Source organism: Megascapheus bottae, chromosome 21 (assembly GCF_031878675.1).
Source record: "Megascapheus bottae isolate mThoBot1 chromosome 21, mThoBot2.hap1, whole genome shotgun sequence".
NCBI classification, from domain to species: domain Eukaryota; kingdom Metazoa; phylum Chordata; class Mammalia; order Rodentia; family Geomyidae; genus Megascapheus; species Megascapheus bottae.
This window is the reverse complement of record NC_143529.1, coordinates 24,507,679-24,522,098: the sequence shown is the minus strand read 5'-3', so window position 1 is coordinate 24,522,098 and position 14,420 is coordinate 24,507,679. Positions and strand designations below refer to the sequence as shown.

Here is a 14,420-nt window from a genome sequence, read left to right as displayed (position 1 = left end):
GCGCGCGCAAATAAACCTGTATTTTGATCAGCATAAAGACCAAGGAAAATCCTATATTTCTGTCTACAACTACTGAAAGAGGCCACACAAACTGCTTACAAAAGCTACATGATGTCACCTTTGTTTCCTACACAGGCTGACCTACAAGGATTATTTCTCAAGGAAAATTCAAAATGGAAAATGAATCATACCCAATATTTAAAATGATTGTGGGCTAGAAATAGCATAAATGTGAAAATTAGGTTTTGAGGCCAGTAACCTCAAAAGTGAGAATGCATGTAATAAAACCTCATTCAAGTCCAAGCCATGGAAATAATAGGCAGGGTACAATTATTCTGAACATAATAGAGCATACAAAGTGCCAAACCCTGCCATTCGTTGACAAGACCCATGGGATATATGCATGTGTAAATGGTATGTTATGTATATTCAATAAATTCACAATCTTGATTCAATACTCTTTCCCCCAAAATGCAACAGAATAGACATATCACAGTGATGGAGAAAAGGCCTAAGGAAATGAAAACTCAGGTTGGTAGCTCCCATAAAACAACCCAGTGGCTCTCCATATGCGTCATGCTATCTCAGACCCACATGCCTTTCTAAGTGTAGGCCCAGGCCCTCACAGGTGAAGTGTGTAAAGGCATCCACTGACTTCTCATTAACACCACACACCCTACATTCCTTCACAGTCACCAGTACCCACCACATAAACGTCAGGTCATAGTGAAGAGAACCCTCCTCAACCAGCTGCTACATTTTGCCTCTTTTGTGTCCTAAGCACCAAGAACGCAGAACACAAGCAGCCTGACACCTAGCTGCCTTGCATTCTAATACAAATGAGGAAAAGAGAGGCAAGGGACTGCCTCCTACCTTCCTCACAAGACATAAGTGGTCTTCTACTAGACAGTGTTAAGCCAGCCAGCTAGATAAGTACCCAAGTATTTAACCATGATGTGAAAGATGGCAATCTGGAGAAGGGCCACTGAAGGCTCATACCTGTAATTCCAGCTACTCCAGAGACTGAGATCTAAGGATTGCAGTTCGAAGCCAGCCCAGGCATAAAAGTCCCTGTGAGACTCTTATCTCAAACCAAAACAAAGGGCGGAGATCATAGCCTAGTGGTAGAATGCTCACCTAGTGTGCATGAAGCCCTGGGTTCAATTCCTTGGTACCACATACATAGAAAAAAGCCGGAAGTGGTGCTGAGGCTCAAGTGGTAGAGCTCTAGCCTTGAGAAAGTCCAAGGACAGTGTCCATAAGACTTTTATCTTCAATTAATGACCAAAACTAGACAAGTTGTAGAGCACCAGTCTTGAGAACAAAAGCTCAAGCACAGCACCTAGGTCCTGAGTTCAAGCTCCAAGACAGCTATACACATACACAAAAAAATAACTATATGCAAGGGCCAAGCAGCTAAGAAGGCTCTAAGCTGTTTGTGGTTAATAAGCGTGTATGGCTTAGAGAAGAAAATGCTAGTTGCTAACAGCAACTTTTCTTTTTCCTCCTAACAGAAATTCCTAATGGAATCAAAATCCCATAAGATAGGGGCCGGGAGTTTGGCCTAGTGGTTAAAGTGCTTGCCTAGCATGCACAAAGACCCGGGTTCAGTTCCTTGGTACCACATACATAGAAAAAAGTCGGAAGTGGTGCTGAGGCTCAAGTGGTAGAGCTCTAGCCTTGAGAAAGTCCAAGGACAGTGCTCATGCCCTGAGCTCAAGCCCAGGACTGGCAAAAAAAAAAATCCCATAAATAGAAGTGGGGATGAGCTGGGCAGTGGCTCACATCTGTAATCTTAACTACTCAGGCTGAGATTTGAGGACCACAGTTCAAAGCCAGCCCAGACACTAAAGCACATGAGACTCTTATCTCCAATTAACCACTAGAAAATAGGAAATGTGGCTGAGGCTCAAGGGATAGGGTGGGAGCCTTGAGCTGAAGAGCTCAGGGACAATGCCCAGGCCCAGAGTTCAAGCCCCATGACCTAAAAATAATAATACTAATAACAATAATAATAATAATAATAATAATAATAATAATGAGTAGTGGTAGAGGGCTTGCCTAGAATGCACAAAGACCTGGGTTCAATTCCTGGGTACCACATACATAGAAAAGCCAGAAGTGGTGCTGTGGCTCAAGTAGTAAAGCACTAGCCTTGAAGAAAGCCCAAGGACAGTGCTTAGGAGGTAAAGATCCAGAGGGTCATGGTTCAAAGCTAGCCTGGGCAAAAAGTTAGCAAGACTTCATGTCTACCAACAAGCTGGGTGACAAGCTGGGTGTAGTACACATGCCTCGAATCCCCAGCACACAGGGAGGGTCATAAGTAGGATTATGTAAGACTATATTCAAAAAATAATTCAAGCAAGAAACGGCTGAGTTTGCGACTCACAGGTAAGAATGCCTGCCTAGAAAGTGAGAAGCTCTGAGTTAAATCCAAACTCATGAAGAGCAATTATTTATTTATTTTTTTTGCCAGTCCTGGGCTTGAGCTCAGGGCCTGAGCACTGTCCTTGGACTTTCTCAAGGCTAGAGTTCTACCACTTGAGCCTCAGCACCACTTCCGGCTTTTTTTTCTATGTATGTGGTACTGAGGAATCGAACCTGGGTCTTCATGCATGCTAGGCAAGCACTTTAACCACTAGGCCAAACTCCCAGCCCCAAGAGCAATTATTGATCATGTAAATTCTATTAGTTTCACTTAGTGGATATATACCATACAGTATGTGAAGCTAGTCAAAGGCATCTGTACTTACTATCTCTGCCTAAGTATAAAGAATCAAATATGGCCTGACACTCTGATCAGGAGCTTCCAAAAAATATATTTTAGGAGTCAATAAACAGACCTCACATGAAAAAGATTTTGAAGAATCTAACATTTCACAGAGCCAATGACCTTATGTGTTTCTTGTTCTTAAACAAAATCCTGGAAAACAAGGTGATTTATCTATCTTTTTTTTTTGGTGGGTGATGGGGCTTAAACTGGGCCGAGGTGGTGTCCCTGTGCTCTTCAGCTCAAGGCTACCACCCTAACCTGGAGCTAAGCCCCACTTGCCATTTTTCTAGAGGTTAATTGGCGATAAGAGTCTCAGGTCCTTTTGTACCTGGGCTGGCTTTGAACCTTTATCCTCAGATCTCAGCCTCTTGAGTAGGTAGGATTACAGGCATGAGCCACCACTTGGCCGAAAACAAGAGGACTTAAAGGCAACCCGGGTACAAATAATTAACTCCAGCCTACAAGGTTCAGGTTTAGAAGAAAACAAGTCTGTGTCCCAGACTGAGTTCCCCAACATAAGCCCAAAAGGGAAACTGCCCAGATTAAAGGCTGGTAAAGGTTAGTTGAGAGCAAAGCAATTCAAGGGAGAGTTCTTGGAAAGAAAATTCCCTCTGGACAGTTCTCAGGAGAATATGAGTATGCTTACGCAAAACCAAAGAATCTAGAAAAACAACTCCACTACTAATGGTCATCCTGGGGAGAAGGATAAGAAGAACTGGGCAAGAGAAGGCAAAGTGGAAACTTGACAGTACACATCATGACATCCTCATTGTCTGATCTCTACAACAAAACACATGCTGCTTCAACCAGGTACCCACTAGTGGCTCATGCCTATCCTAGCTACTCAGGAGGCTAAGATCTGAGGATCACAGTTCAAAGCCAGCCTGGGCACAAAAGTCCATGAGATTCTTATCTCCAGTTAACCACCAGAAAAACAGAAGTGGCACTATGGTTCAAAGTGGTAGAGAGCTAGCCTTGAACTGAAGAGTTTAGGGACAGGGCCCAGGCCCCTCTCTCTCTCTGTCTCTGTCTCTGTCTCTGTCTCTCTCTCTCTCTCTCTCTCTCTCTCTCACACACACACACACACACTACACAGTTCTGACATACTGACATAGTCGGAGGACAACTTAGGTTACATGGGGTGACCCTGTCCTAAAATAAACCAATAAACACACACACACACACACACACACACACACACACACACTCTCTCTCTCTCTCTCTCTCTCTCTCTCTCTCTCTCTCTCTCTCTCTCTCTCTCTCTCTCTCTACCTGGCCCATAACAAACAGTTCTGACATAATGCCTAACCATTCTGATTTTTCTTTGCTACCTGAGCATCAACCCTGAGCTTCTTTTGCTTAAGTCTAGCACTCTACCACTTGAGCCACTTCTGTTTATGTGATACTGAGGAATCAAACTGAGGGCTGCATCCATGCTAGGCAAGCACTCCACCATTAAGCTGAATTTCCAGCCCCCATTCTGATTTTATTATTATTATTAATCAGTCTTAGGTACTGCACTCAGGGCCTCACCACTATACTTGGGCTTTTTTCCTCAAGACTAGAACTCTGCCACTTCAGCCATAGCATGTGGTCCGACTTTTTCTATTTGTGTGGTACTGAGGAATTAAACCCAAGTCTTCGTGCATGCTAGGCAAACATTCTATCACTAGGTCAAACTCCCAGCGGCCCCCCCCACTCCATGATTTTTATTGGTACCCAATGACCTCATCTTCTCTCCTTAGAGCCCTTCACAATTTGCCATGAAGGAAGAAAAACTAAGAAGCAGGCAATAATTATCCACAGCACAATTTTCTTTCTTTCTTTTTTTTTTTGCCAGTCCTGGGCTTGAGCTCAGGGCTGGAGCGCTGTCCTTGGACTTTCTCAAGGCTAGAGCTCTACCACTTGAGCCTCAGCACCATTTCCAGCTTTTTGCTATGTATGTGGTACCAAGGAGTTGAACCCAGGTCTTCGTGCATGCTAGGCAAGCACTCTACCACTAGGCCAAACTCCCGGCCCCTACACAACACAATTTTGACTAGGGCAAGCAATGCTCTTCTACAAGAGATGTAACTGTCTTGCTATCTGGGAGATTTTGTGAAGTTTATTATACTAACAGTAATCAGACACTCTAGCTATAAGTGGGTCTTGACACTTAAGGTCAACTGAAAAGTGCTTTGGGACATACCAGGAGAAGAAAGATGTGGTAAGCAGAACTTTTTTATACTTTTTTTTTTTTGGGGGGGGGAGGGTGGGTCATGGGGCTTGAATTTGGCCTGGGTGCTATCCCTGAGCTCTTCAGCTCAAGGCTATCATCCTACCCTTGAACCAAGCCCAACTTCCCGTTTTCTAGAGGTTGATTGGAGATAAGAGTCTCAGGTCCTTTTGTGCCTGGGCTGGCTTTGAACCTTGATCCTGAGATCTCAGCCTCCTGAGCAGCTAGGATTATATGCACGAGCCACCATGCCTGGCTCTACTCTGCTAATAGTATTTATAATTAAATGGTTGGGACTTCCAAAAACACTGGGTAAAAAGAATTAAGAACTGACTGTTAACTACTGTTACTAGACTGGTGCTGTAGCTGTGGCTCAACAGTAAAGCACTTGCCTAGCACATGTGAGGCCCTTAGTTAATCCCCAAAACCAAATGCATACCCCCCCACACACACATCATTGCTACAGACCTATCACAATGACTGTATTCAAGTGGATAAACAATACTAAGTATTGGCCATGGTGTGGAGAAATTAGAACTTTCCTAAATTATTAGTAGAAATGTAAAATGACTTTTTGAAAAATAGTTTGGAAGTTTAAAAGTTTCATATTGGGGCCGGGAGTTTGGCCTAGTGGTAGAGTGCTTGCCTAGCATGCATGAAGATCCGGGTTGGATTCCTCAGTGCCACATACATAGAAAAAAAGCCAGAAATGGTGCTGAGGCTCAAGTGGTAGAGCTCTAGCCTTGAGAAAGCCCAAGGACAGTGCTTAGGCCCTGAGCTCAAGCCCAGGACTGGCAAAAAAAAAAAAAAAAAAAAAGTTTCATATTAGAATGATCTGGTAATTCCATTACTACATTCGTGCTCAAGAGAAATGTTATGGCCGCATGAAGATTTACTCAGGCATTTTTCACAATAGCTTCAAACTAGAAGCAGTTCAAATGTCTACCAACTGATGAAGGAATAAGTGAAATAGTATAAATTCATATCCCAGAATGCACTCATCAAAGAAACAAATATGTGAGACTTCTTCATGACAAAAGTTATTTTAACTAAATGTTACCACCTTAATATAAATTTTATTTTTATTTTATTTTGCCAGTCCTGGGGCTTGAACTCAGGACCTGGACACTGTCCTTGAGTTTCTCAAGGCTAGGGCTCTAACAATTGAGCCACAACACCACTTGCAGCGGCTTTTTGTGTATATGTGGTACAGAGGAATTGAAACCAGGGCTTCATGCATGCGAGGCAAGCACTCTACCATTAGGCCACGCTCCTGGCCCCCTTAATATAAATTAGTGATCCAGCACACATTACCTAAATTGCCAATGAGTTTGCCAACTTTGACTCAAGGGCATTCAAAAGGGAGAAGGCAAACACCAGAACTTGGCAGTGAAGTTTACTAGAAGAAGCACTCTCTCTGGGCTCCATCAGCACACAATAAAAGACAGGAAGGTCTTCAACATTTAGGAGAGGAATGTTATTCAAACCTGATTCTCCAAAAAATCTCACAGCCCAAAACACAAGTTCTTGTCTTGCCTTCCACAAAGAAAGCAGGTGTCATCACCCAACTGAGACACTGAAACCTGAGCAGCTGAATTAAAGCCTCAAGGACTACAGAGAAGCAAACAAGAGAGCAGTGTGGAAGCTCAAAAGTTTCTATAACTACTGTTATTCAAGAAAGGAACATATTTATCTTTTAATTTTCTTGCTATTAAATGGCAACATCAGATTTTAATTAAGTTATTCTAGGGAATGTGGTAAGAGAATTGGGACAAGAATTAATTAATCAATCCTGCTCCTCCCTGAGCCAAGTGTTTAAAGACAAGTCAGAAAATAAGCTACATCTGCACAATGAATTCAATTTGGAAATTAAAAAAAAAAAAAAAAAAAAGCTAGGCTTGTTGGCTCACACCCACAGTTAGCTGCTTGGGAAGCTCAGATTAGGGAGGATCTGGGTTCCAGACTAGCCCAAACAAAAAGTTCATGAAACTCATTCCCCCATCTCAATTAATATAAAGTTGACTGTGCCTGTCATACCAGCCACACAGGAAATGTTGACATGAGTATTATGGTCCTGCCTAGCGATAGCAAGGCACACACACATCCCTGGACATAGATGTGCTCACCTGTAATCCCTATACCCAAGAGATTGAGGCAGAAAGTCCCCAGTTTCCAGGCCAATTGGGGCAACTTAACCAAGCCACATCTCAAAAAGCAAACACACTGTGAGGGAAGGCTTGGTGGTTAGAGTGATTGCCTAGCATACATGAAGCCCGAGGTTTGATTTCTCAGTACCACATACACTGAAAAAAAACAGAAGTGGCACTGTGACTCAAGTGGCAGAGTGCTACCCTTGAGCAAGAAGCTATAGGACAGTGCCCAGGCCCTGAGTTCAAGCCCCAAAACTGGCAACAAACAACAACAAAATCCAGGAAGTAGAGCTGTGGCTCAAGGGGTAGGGACAGTAGCCTTGAGCTGAAGAGCTCAGGGTCAGCACCCAGTCCCAGAGTTCAAGTCCCATGACTGACCCCCCCCCCCAAAAAAAAATCCAGGCAGACGTGCAGGGCCTCAAATCCTAGTGTCCAAGAAATAGAAAATAAAAATTCCCAATATGCCTGGGAGTAATGAGGAGTCCACACTTACTTGCATTATCTCAGTCAGACCATCATCATCCCTCACTTACTGATTTCCCTGCTTGAATTCTTAACCCCCTTTAGAATCTCTATTCCAGACACTGTGGTCACAATACTCTTTGTATTTCTTTTTATGTATAAATATATGCATATATTTATTTATATGCTGGTACTAGGGTTTGAACTCAGGGCCAGGGTATTCTCCCTTAATTTTTTTTGCTCAATGCTGGTACTTTTATCACTTCAGACATAACTCCACATCCAGCCTTCTACTGGTTAACTGGAGATAAGAGTCTCATAGATTTTTTTCTGCTGGCTTTGAACCTCAATCTTCAGATCTCAGCTTCTGAGTAGCTAGAATTACAGACAGGAGCTACCTATCACTCTTAGTACTCTTTTTACAGCATATCTTAAAGCTATCTGATGCTTACAAGCCTACATGATCTGACTCCTATGTCTCTGACCTTATCCAGAGCCACTATCCCCACCTCAGGCAGTTCCCACCTGAGCCTTTGTGCCCTCTAAAACACACCTGACAGGCCACTCCTGTCCCAGTATTTAATTAAAGAAGCCTCCCCACAACCCTATCTAACATTGCCCCACCCACATCATTTCCTATTTTATTCCTTTCATTCTTCTACTACCTCATATTGCATATTAGTAATTCCTTAAAGGAACAATGGAAAGATAAACAAAGGACTAATTTTTAATATAAGCTTATAGGGTTGGAAAAACAGATAAGACACTGACCAAAAATACCTTTTCAATCACTGTCACCTAGTCAACAACTGTATTTAACATACTATAAAATGAAACCTACATTTACTTATGCCTTTATTATCTGCCTATGTTCTTCTCTTCCAGAATGAAAGCTCTCTGTGAATCAGGACCTTATTCACAATGTAGTGACAGCTCTAGAAATATAATCAAGATAATTCAATATTTGCTGAAAAAACAAATATACCTTTTCAACAGCTGTGACCAGCCAAAGACTACCTTTCACTTTTTTTACTCTTATATGGGTTTCACAACCTAGCAAAGAGCACTTTATCTCTAGTCATCAAGATAGCATGTGGAACCACATTAAGACATTTCCTAGAGATACCAGCTGGGTTGTCCAGGAATTCAATGCAATTCTGACAGGATGCACCTCAAGACAGCTCTGAAAGGCAGTTTGAAGATTTCTCAAAAAACTAAAAATAGACCTTCCCTACCACCCAGCAAACCACTCCTGGATATCTACCCTGAGCATCCTAACCCAGGATATGATAAGGATACCTGCACAGCCATGTTCATTGCTGCACTATTCACAATAGTCAGGCGATGGAAACAACCCAGATGCTCTACTACAGATGAATGGATAAAAAAAAAATGTGGTACATATATAAAATGGAATTCTACATAGACAACAGACAAGATAAAATAATGGCATTTGCTGGGAAGTAGAAAAAACCATGTTGAGTGAGACAAGTCAAGACCAAAGGAACAAAAGGCACATGGTATCCTTGATATGTGGATATTAGATCCAAACAGTACAAGACATAATAAATACATAGACATAAAAATCTACGATGGGATATATACTCTATTAACATAATGTTATATAGATGGACATGGTATCTATGGCAAAGTCTCAGCTTAATTTTTAATTATGTTCTAAAATTTATGTGCCAGTGATTGTACACAGAGATGCCCTTCTTGAATACTTGTTCAACATGGCATTTGAAATATGATGTAAAAAATCAGTGTTAATAAAATCTTTTAATAAATAAGAAAAGACAGCTCTGATTCTACAGGCCCTCCAACAAGATGGCCTTCTCTTCAGATGTTAAAAGCAAGTGTAGACTATGTGTTTCTGACCTTTCCAACTGTAAACCCAATTCTTATGGCTCCCTCCTTGTGTTCTGTGTAGTGCAAGTGTGTAATTTAAGGGTTTGAACTCAGGGCCTCCCAACACCTAGACAAGCACATACCTCTATCCGTTTTCCCGTGTGCTGAGCCATATCACTAATCCTTTATTTTTTGTACAGATTATCTGAGATAGTATCTGTCCAGGCATTCTTAGGCCTGGACCTTTATCCATTTTCTCCTTTTCAAGTCTCTTAGATGTCAGACATACACTGCTGTGCTCAGCTGCTTTCAGTGGAGATGGAGTCTTGTGGCTTTTTCTGCCTGGGGCTGGCCTGGAATCTCAATCTTCATGATTAGTCTCCCAAGTAGCTAGGTTTAGATGTATGATCCATGGGTGCCCAGCCCATCCTGGTTTGATTAATTGGCTAGACCATCTTTAAGACCCTGAAGAAACTTAACTTACATTTAACCATTTATTACAAAGGGCAGAGATAGATAGCCTGAGGGTAGGAAGGTTCTTAAGAGCTTTCACAACCTCTCCAGGCCACCCTCCAAACACATGCCCACCCATCTAGAAGCTCTTCAAATTATGTACCTTTGGGTTTTGTTTATGTTTTGGTGTCAGTACTGGGGCTTTAACTCAGGACCTAGGCACTGTCACTGAGCTTTTGCTCGAGGTTGGTGCTCTACCACTTAAGCCATACTTGTACTCCCAGCCTTTTGGTGGTTTACTGAAAAATAATTACAGACTTTCCTTCCTGGATTGGCTTTGAAGTTGGATCCTCAGATCTCAGCCTCTTTAGTAAGATCATTGGTTTGAACCACCAGCATCCAGGAAGAAATATACTTTTTTTTTTTTTGCTTGTTGTGAGACTTGAACTCAGGACCTGGGCTTCTTTTGTTCAAAGCTAGCACTCTTAACACTTGAGCCAGAGTGACACTTCTGTTTTTTTTTCTGTTTATGTGGTACTGAGGAATCAAACCCAGGGCTTCATGCATGCTAGGCAAGCACTCAAAGCCACATCCCCTGCCCCAGGAATATACATTTTGAACAAGCATTCCAGGTAACTGTCACATGCATCAGTAAGTAAAATCCATGCATTTCTTTGCTTGGCCTGAAAGGCTCAACAGTTTGTCCTCAAGTTTTTTTAGCCTTGGTATCTATTTGTTCCCAGGTGACCTCTACTATAGAAACAGTGCTGGTATTGTAGCAGATTGGTTAAAATCTGCCCTTGTTGATGGGCAGATTTGTATCTATGGGTCCTTACCTAGACACACAAATTAACTACTAAAAGAAGGATAAAAACTAGGCATCTGGGACCAAGAGTTTGAACTAGTGGTAGAGTGCTTGCCTAGCATGCATGAAGACCTAGGTTCAATTCCTCACTACCACATAGATAGAAAAAGCTGGAAGTGGTGTTATGGCTCAAGTGGTAGAGCTCTAGCCTTGAGAAAGCCCAAGGACAGGGCTCAGGCTCTGAGTTCAAGCCCTAGGACTGGAAAAAAAAAGATAAAAAGGAAACAAACTTAGGTATCCCAGCCTCCATCCTGTATCCATTATCCTGAGGCATTCTCCTTATCAGTCAGTATGCAGCCATCTTGGTAGACCACACCACCTTCTAGGTGTCAATGACTTACTGTAACACTTAACCAATCCCACAGACACTGAGATGGCAGATCACCTGTGCTACCTGCCACACTGCAATATCCCTGTAACGGACACTGTATATGCACATCTCTCAATCCCTGTAACTGGAATTGTTTATATACATTTCTCATGTCCTGCCCCCAGCTCCTCCTGCTATTTAAACCTAAGGCAGTATCTGTTGGGAAAAGATTGGCTTTAGTGCTTTCTTCTGTGTCTTCCCTAAGTTTGGTAATGAACCTTCTTTCTCTGCATTACTATTCTTTTTTTTTTTTTTTGCCAGTCCTGGGCTTGAGCACAGGGCCTGAGCACTGTCCTTGGACTTTCTCAAGGCTAGAGCTCTACCACTTGAGCCTCAGCACCACTTCCGGCTTTTTTCTATGTATGTGGTACCGAGGAATCGAACCCAGGTCTTCATGCATGCTAGGCAAGCACTTTAACCACTAGGCCAAACTCCCGGCCGCATTACTATTCTTTTGTTGTTGATTAAAGCAAAAGGGTGGAGGGTAAAGAACTGCAGTTTTCTACACATCAACCAAATGGTCTCAAACTTCTACTTGTATGGATGCCCAGGGCAGTTCCTAGCCCCTGAGATGCTTCTCTTTGAAGGCACTAGGTCCAAGAATTTAAACATGCACAGAATTCAGATACTGCCTAGTCAGCCTGCCCAATCTGGATTACTCTGCCCTCAAGTTTCATCAAGTAAGCATAAACAATTAGAAACCTAGGTAAAAAAATAAATAAGTAATATTGGGCTTGGAGTTTGACCTAGTGGTAAAGAGTGCTTGCCTAGCACGCACGAAGATGTGGGTTTGATTCCTAGATACCACATATATAGAAAAATGCTAGAATGGTGCTGTGGCTCCAGTGGTAGAGCTCTAGCCTTGAGAAAGCCCCAAGGACAGTGCTCAGGCCCTGCGTTCAAGGCCTAGGACTGGCGTGTGCGTGCACACACGCGCACACGCACACAAATCCCCTGCAGGTCTAGGAATGTGGCTTTGTGGGAGAGTGCTTGCCTAGCAAGCATGAAGCCCTGAGTTTGATTCCTCGGTACCACATAAACAGAAAAAACCACAATTGGCACTGTGGCTTAAATGGTAGAGTGCTAGCCTGGAGCAAAAGAAGCTCAAGGACAGTGCTCAGGACCAGCACACATGCATGCATGCATGCATGCATGCATGCATGCACGCACGCACACACACACACTCCCTGCTAGCCTGGAAGCTCAAGGACAGTGCTCAGGACCAGCACACACACACACACACACACACTCTCCCTGCTAGCCTGGAAGCTCAAGGACAGTGCTCAGGACCAACACACACACACACACACACTCTCTCTCTCTCTCTCCCCCTCTCTCTCTCTCTCTCTCTCTCTCTCTCTCTCTCTCTCTCTCTCTCTCTCTCTCTCTCTCCGCTATTTTTTTCAAGCCATCACATCTCCTCTAGGGGCCAGGCCCAGATCAAACTAGACAAGTATCTATTTCTGAAGAAAGCAATTATTCATTAGCCACTGATTAAATTGCTCTCCTAGATTATAAAAGGATATGTGGCACGAGGGATTTGTCCTTTCCTTTTCCTCTTTTATCTAGGTGTTTCCCTCTAGCACGAAGAGAACTCAGGACATCAGAAATGGTTCAGAGGGCAGGATGTGATGGTACATGCCTGTAATCCCAGCTAGGAAGGAGGCAGAGGTAGAAGGATCAGCTTCAGACACTCTAGCTGAAAAATTAAGCAAAAAGTGGCTCAAGTGGTAATGTGCTTATCTAGCACTCTAGTAGCGAGGTCAAACTCAGAAGAGAAAAAAAAAAAGTGGTTCAGAGTCTACAATCCATAAGATCTGTGAGGAGGTAACTCCAATTAACCATTATATGAAAAGATGTAAGTGACTTACCTGGTACCAAACAGAGGAGGAGTATAGGAATCATACCCACTTTCTCTTAGGAGATAAATCCCAAGCTGTATCTCCCTAAAGAAAGAAGGTCAATTTATTTCTTAAAACCATACAGGAAAAAGTCAAACTTTAGTGAAAGCAAGAGTCCGTAAACAGTAAAGAGAGAAGTCACAGATAGCTTTGGCAGAGCACAGGTCATTAATGCAAAACTGAGAAAAACTGAGCTGATGCAGTGGCTCATGCCTGTAATCCTAGCTACTCAAGAGGCTGAGATCTGAGGATCAAGGTTCAAATCCAGCCCCGGCACAAAAGGACCTGAGACTCTTATCTCCAATTAACCTCTAGAGAATGGGAAATGGGGCTTGGCTCAAGGGTAGGGCGGTAAGAGCTCAGGGACAACGCCCAGACCCAGAGTTCAAGCCCCATGACCCCCCCCCCAAAAAAAAGCTATCATTTGCATTTTTTTCTTATTGTGATAACCTTTCCCTTGAGGGAGCACAAAAGCCAGGTGAAGAAGTGCATCAAGAAAGCAGCAGCCTAACATCATTTAGGGCACAGTAAATTGACTAGTAAGCCCCAGCTGTTGAATTGCTTTTTTTTTTTTTAACTATACTGCATGGCAAGTTTGACGTTGGGGTTGAAGATGAAGAGCCTTGGCTTAGCAGGTGTAAAACCTTGACTTTGATGTATGAAGCACACAATGGTCATCTCTAAGCACTTGTGATTATTTGAACTGCCACTTTTTTTTTTTGGGTGGAACACCATGTTTAGTTGAAAGAATAGATTAAATAAGCAACTGTTCTCTCACTTCGTTAGTTGGAAGATATGTTCTGGAAAATGAAAATAAGCCTACTACTTCAAGGAAAGCAGCTGACAGTATGTACTTGTTGCCAATAATAAAACTGGGGCTCACAAAATGAAGCTTGGGCTTGGAGTTTGGCTTAGTGGTAGACTGCCCACCTACTATGCACAAAGCCCTAAGTTGGATTCCTCCATACCACATACACAGAGAAAGTTGGGAGTGGTGCTGTGTGGCTCCAGTGGTAGAGCTCTAGCCTTAAGAAAGCCCAAGGACAGTGCTCAGGCCCTGAGTTCAGCCTCAGGACTGGTAAAAAAAAAAAAAAAGGCAGGGACTTTCCTGCCAGGGCTGGCTTTGAACTTATTTATTAGCTGGCTCATGCCTGTTCTCCTAGCTACTCAGAAGGCTAAGGTCTGAGGATTACAGTTCAAAGCCACCCTGGGCAGAAAGTCCATGTTAACCAACCAGAAAACTGGAAGTGATGCTGTGGCTCAGGTGGAAGAGTGCTAGCTCTGAACTAAAAAGCCCAAGGACAGTGCCAAGGGCCAGAGTTCAAGCCCCAAGACCAACACCCCCAGGACCCGCCCCCCCCCAAAATGTAATCTATGTTA

The 14,420-nt window shown here is 43.0% G+C and overlaps 1 protein-coding gene across 1 annotated transcript in view; it reads right to left on the bottom strand.

Annotated features, from left to right (window-relative positions):
• The window catches only part of Ttll4 (tubulin tyrosine ligase like 4), a 33,610-nt gene extending 20,540 nt beyond the window's left edge, over nt 1-13,070 (bottom strand). Inside the window, exon 1 of the mRNA XM_090354829.1 lies at nt 13,011-13,070. The gene's annotated coding sequence lies outside the window, so the exon portion shown is untranslated. The remainder of the gene's footprint in view (nt 1-13,010) is intronic.
• Nucleotides 13,071-14,420: the final 1,350 nt, after the last annotated feature.